Source organism: Chiloscyllium plagiosum, unplaced genomic scaffold (genome assembly GCF_037043375.1).
Source record: "Chiloscyllium plagiosum isolate Xiang-an unplaced genomic scaffold, Cpla_swu_hap1 HiC_scaffold_21, whole genome shotgun sequence".
In the NCBI taxonomy this organism is placed as follows: Eukaryota; Metazoa; Chordata; class Chondrichthyes; order Orectolobiformes; family Hemiscylliidae; genus Chiloscyllium; species Chiloscyllium plagiosum.
Genome location: NW_028270159.1, coordinates 48,554,798 through 48,560,797, shown reverse-complemented (window position 1 = coordinate 48,560,797; position 6,000 = coordinate 48,554,798).

Sequence of the window (6,000 nt, the reverse complement as noted above, 5' to 3'; positions counted from 1 at the left end):
CAAAAACAAGGAAGTCAGGTTAAACTTTTATTGGTTAGGCCTCAGTTGGAGCACTGTGTAAAATTCCAGGCGGCAGACTTTACAAAGCATCTCATAGTCTTACTAAAGGGATAAGAGAGGACACTTTTGTGGAGACGAGTCAAAATCCGATTGTTCTTGTAGCAAATGTTTAAGGGAATATCTAATGGAAGGGATCAAGGCTGAGGGATTTAATAGAAAACTCTGGTGGATCAGGGTCCTAGATTTTTTTTTGCCAGAATTGCCTGAAGAGGGAAAATGAGAATGATTATTAAGATCTGGAACACACTTTCTGTAAGTGTGCTGGAAGAAGATTCTATAGAAACTTTCAAAAGGACATGTACTTCAAGAGAGTTCATTTTCAGGGATATTGGAAGAGACTGGCTTGCATCACTAAATTAATAGCAATCCTAGAGCCAAGTGCACTAAAGGGGATGCCTCCTGAGCTTTAGAGTTCAGCTGATAATCATTGAATATTTAAGATCAGCCAATCAAATGTTGTAGGAGAAAGTGAGGGCTGCAGATGCTGGAGATCAGAACTGAAAATGTGTTGCTGGAAAAGCGCAGCAGGTCAGGCAGCATCCAAGGAGCAGGAGAATCGACGTTTCGGGCATAAGCCCTTCTTCAGGAATGAGGAAAGTGTGTCCAGCAGGCTAAGATAAAAGGTAGGGAGGAGGGACTTGGGGGAGGGGCTTTGGAAATGCAATAGGTGGAGGGAGGTCAAGGTGAGGGTGATAGGCTGGAGTGGGGTGGGGGCGGAGAGGTCAGGAAGAAGATTGCAGGTTAGGAAGGCGGTGCTGAGTTCGAGGGATTTGACTGAGACAAGGTGGGGGGAGGGGAAATGAGGAAACTGGAGAAATCTGAGTTCATCCCTTGTGGTTGGAGGGTTCCCAGGCAGAAGATGAGGCGCTCTTCCTCCAACCGTCCTGTTGCCATGGTCTGGCGATGGAGGAGTCCAAGGACCTGCATGTCCTTGGTAGAGTGGGAGGGGGAGTTAAAGTGTTGGGCTACAGGGTGGTTGGGTTGGTTGGTCCGGGTGTCCCAGAGGTGTTCTCTGAAACGTTCCGCAAGTAGGCGGCCTGTCTCCCCAATATAGAGGAGACCACACCGAGTGCAGCGGATGCAATAGATGATGTGTGTTGAGGTGCAGGTGAATTTGTGGCGGATATGGAAGTGTCCCTTGGGCCCTTGGAGGGAAGTAAGGGGGGAGGTGTGGGCACAAGTTTTGCATTTCTTGCGGTTGCAGGGGAAGGTGCCGGGAATGGAGGTTGGGTTGGTGGGGGTTGTGGACCTGACGAGGGAGTCACGGAGGGAGTGGTCTTTTCGGAACGCTGATAGGGGAGGGGAGGGAAATATATCACTGGTGGTGGGGTCCGTTTGGAGGTGGCGGAAATGACGGCGGATGATACGTTGTACATGGAGGTTGGTGGGGTGGTGGGTGAGGACCAGTGGGGTTCTGTCCTGGTGGCGGTTGGAGGGGCGGGGCTCAAGGACGGAGGAGCGGGAAGTGGAAGAGATGCGGTGGAGGGCATCGGCGACTACATCTGCCGGGAAATTGCAGTCCTTGAAGAAGGAGGCCATCTGGGTTGTATTCTAATTCACTCTTGGAATGTAAGTATTGTTACAATGCTTGCCTGGCTCTAGTTGTCCTCTGGTGCAGTGAAGGTTAAGCCACAGTTGCCTTGGATTTTGACTCAGCAAAGAAGAAGAAAAATGGTATAGTTTCAAATCGGGATGGTGTGTGACTTGGAGATTACCTCATAGATGCTGGTGTGCTCGTCCACATACTGTCCTTGTCCACTTAAATGACAGAGGTCACAGTTTTGGAAGGTGTTATCAAAGAGCTTGTGTATCTTGTAGATACATTACTCCTAGTACACTGTGACTGCAGAGAGAATATTATCGCTACCTATTCCAAAAACATTGGCCTCTGCTAAGTATAGAATCCCTTAATAACAGACACACCCGAGAAGCGTGGCCAAGAACATGTAATGAATCACAGTCTGACAGGTAGTGCAGGTGGCTTATTGAACTGTAGGGAACTTGATTCTTTTCTCACTAGCACCCAACACAGTTCCACCAAGCATCAGGAGTGAGGGACTTAACTTGGAATTTAACAACTCTATAAAGCTTAATTATAGAGTACAACTTAATCAAGGGGGTTTAGATAATTTGCATACACAAACAATAATATATGCAACCAGGACTGAAATCAAATGAAATGACGGATTAGTTTAAGGTTATATACTGCTTTAAAAATTACACTTGCTTCCGGTTTACAAAACCTTAGTTCCCTTGTCTCATTGTGTGTTTTATTACATGTCCCATCCGTGGCATTGATTTTTTTTGTACTGCACAGGATCTCCTCAGCTCCAATCAACTATCCTCATCTACGTTGGTTTAGTTTTCACTTCAAATGATATTGACAAAAAGTATAAGGTAAGGTCAAAGTATCATTTTAAAATGATGACTGAAATGCACCCGTGGTCCGGGTTACTAAGTTCAATTTAGATTCACACAGCACAAGACATGGTTATTTGGCCCATCAACAAATATCTGACTAAACTAGTCCACTTTCCAACTCTTAGCCCAAAGCCCTGGAGCCTGTGGTAATGCGAGTGACTTTCTAAATACTGTTTAAATTAAGGGACAGGTGGGATAAAAATGAATTCTGTGTGTAGAGGGGTCACACAGAATTCTCTGTGTTGAGAATTTCTAAATCACTCACCCTTTCAGGCAGTGGACCTCTAGATTCACATCACCCTCAGTGATAACATTTCTCACCGTCTCTCTTAGCCTTCCACCACTTACTTTAAATCTATGACCCCAGATTATTGACCACTCTACCAATGAGAGGAAGACTTTCTAATCCAGTCTAGGCCCCTCAATCTTATACACCTCTATCAGGTCCCCTCTTAACCTGCTGCTTATAGAAAAACAAACTCAACCATCATACTTCAAGACCCTGGTAAATCTCCTCTGCACCCTTTTTTTTAAAAGAATGCTCTTATTATGGGGAATGGGCATCACTGGCTGGGGCAATATTTATTGCCTGAATCTAGTTGCCCTTGAAGAGGTAGTAGCGAGGTGCCTTCTCGAAGCACTGCAGTCCATAGAGTGCAGTCAGAATCTTCCTATAATGAGGTGACCAGAACTACAAACCATCCTCCAGTTGTAGTTCAAGACTTGATCATAGTATAATGTACAAGGATTAAGTAGTAAGCATGATGAATTTATATTTCACCCCTTAAGCCAGCAATTGGTAAAACCACAACAAACTTCACATATTTGTCAAAGTAGACTAAGCTTTCATGGCTATCAGCTTTGAAATGCATATTGTTTGTCCAAGTCAAAGGAATTGCAATATTTGTTACAAAATCCCAGGAGTAACGGATGTCAGTTTGCTCGCTGAGCTGGAAGGTTTGTTTTCAGACATTTCATCACCACGCTAGGTAACATAATCAGTGAGCCTCTGGTGAAGCACTAGTGCTATGTCTCACTTTCTATTTAGGTTTCCTTGGGTTGGTGATATCAAGCTACAAATCTTCTCAAAGCTTGCTAGCCCAGGAGTGAGTTGCAAGCAATAATTTAATTAAGGGTATGATATAGTTTTTATATAGTATAAGGGATAAAACAGGGAAACCACGAATTTGGTTTTGTTCAACAAAGAATGAATGCAAGTCAGCAAACCCAGGGCTTATGGGTAAACAGGGTTTGATGGGAGTTAGGACATCAACAACAGAGATTCAAAAGGCCTCGAATTTACAGAGGATGGAACATAGAGGCGCTTCGTTAAATAATTAAATTTAAGTGAGAAAGGTATAGGTGAGGCCTTCAGCAGATGAACTGCATTAGGCGCAGAGTTAGACAATCTTACGGAGGTGGCAAAAGGCAGTCTCAGGAATAACATGAAGCATCAGCAACTGTTCTCATGGTCAAATATGACATCAGGATTGCAACAGAGGGATGCAGCCACTGCCTAAGGAAAAGAGTTTTCTCAGGAACTAAATCAATGGCGATAGGCTGCCAAATATTTTGATAGACGAAATATATGATCATCTGGTACTGGATGTCAGACAATTTAGAGATAGTTGCGGTGGGCGGGGGGTCAACAGAGGTAGTAGTGAGGTAGAATTGGATGACCTTAGTCTACAAATGATAACATAGAACAGTACAGCACAGTATAGGCCCTTCAGCCCTCGTTGTTGTGCTGACATATCTTACTCTAAGATCAAACTAACCTACAGATCCCTCATTTTACTATCATCCACGTGTCAATGCAAGTGTAGCTTAAATATCCTTAACATATCCCACTCTAACACCGTTGCTAGCTGTGTATTCCACACACCCATTGCTCAGTGTAAAAGAACCTACCTCTATCAAGTCATCTCTCATGCTTCTTCACTCCAATGAGAAAAGCCCTTGCTGCCTCAACCTTTCTTCCTAAGGCATGGCTTCCAGTCCAGACAGCATCCTGGTAAATCTCTACATCCTTTCTAAAGCTTCTACATCTTTCCTACAATGAAACGACCAGAGCTGAACACAATATTCCAAGTGTGGTCTAACCAGGGCGTTATAGAGGTGCAGCATAACCTCGAGGCTCTTAAACTCAATCCCCCTGCTAATGAAAGCCAATACACCATACACTCTATTAGCAACCCTATCAACGTAAGTGGCAGCTTTGAGGGATCCAATAAACTCGATGTTTTCAAATATTATTACCTAGGATGGATGAGGAATAGTAGGGAGCCCAGGCGACGTTCTTGGGGAACACTAGAGATAATCGTCCAAAAGCGCGAAGAGAATCCATTCCCAGTAAGTTGCTGGATATATCCAGCTAGGTATGAATGGAACTGGGTTTACACTATAGCATCCAGCTGGATTAGAATGAGGAAGGATGGATTACTCACTATGCTGAAACTTTATGCATTTCAGAAGAATGAGGAGACTAGTTTAGCATTGCTACAGTCACAACTGTTTGTGATTTTGAGAAAAGTCTGTAGCAGGGGCAGAATCCTGCTTTACTCTCTCATGTGGCATCCCTACTTTTGTCAAGATATGCGATGGAGAAGGGAAGCAGATAGGTAACGAGATTGAACCTGTGCTGTTGGCATTATTCTGCACCAACCTCTAATCATTTATCCAACTGAATCAATAGGCCCTTGAAAATTGATTGGAGGAACATAAACATGGAGTTCATGAAAGACTAGATTTGCTTGATAACAAAATGTTTAAGGACTTTGGAGTGAAAAAGAGGTTGCAGATGGGGTGGAAGTTAACAAGGATGCTTGAGATCAGGAATGCTTTTTTCAGAAGGATGATGACATCATAAGAGTCTAGAGGTGTACAGCACAGAAACAGACTCTTTCGTTTAACCCGTCCATGCTGACCAGATATCCTAACCTAATCTAGTCTCATTTGCCAGCACTTGGCCCATATCCCTCTAAACCCTTCCTATTCATATACCCATCCAGATGCCTTTTAAATGCTGTAATTGTACCAGCTTCCATCACTTCCTCTAGCAGCTCATTCCACACCACTCTCTCCATGAAAATGTTGCCCCTTAGATTCCCTTTTATATCTTTCCTGTCTCACCCTGAACCTATGCTGTCTAGTTCTGGATGCGCCCCCCCCCAAACTCCGGGAAAAATACTTTGTCTGTTTACCCTATCCATGCCCTCATGATTTTATAAACCTCTATAAGGTCACCCTCAGCCTCTTATGTTCCAGGGTAAACAACCGCAACCTATTCAGCCTCTCCCTACAGCTCAAATCCTCCAAACCTGGCAACATTCTTGTAAATCTTTTCTGAACCCTTTCAAGTTTCACAACATCCTTCCAATAGGAAGGGACCAGAACTGCACGCAATATTCCAAAAGTGGCCTAACCGATGCCCTGTACAGCTACAACATGATCTTCCAACTCCTATAGTCAACACTCTGACCAATAAAGGAAAGCATACCAAATGCCTTCTTCATTATC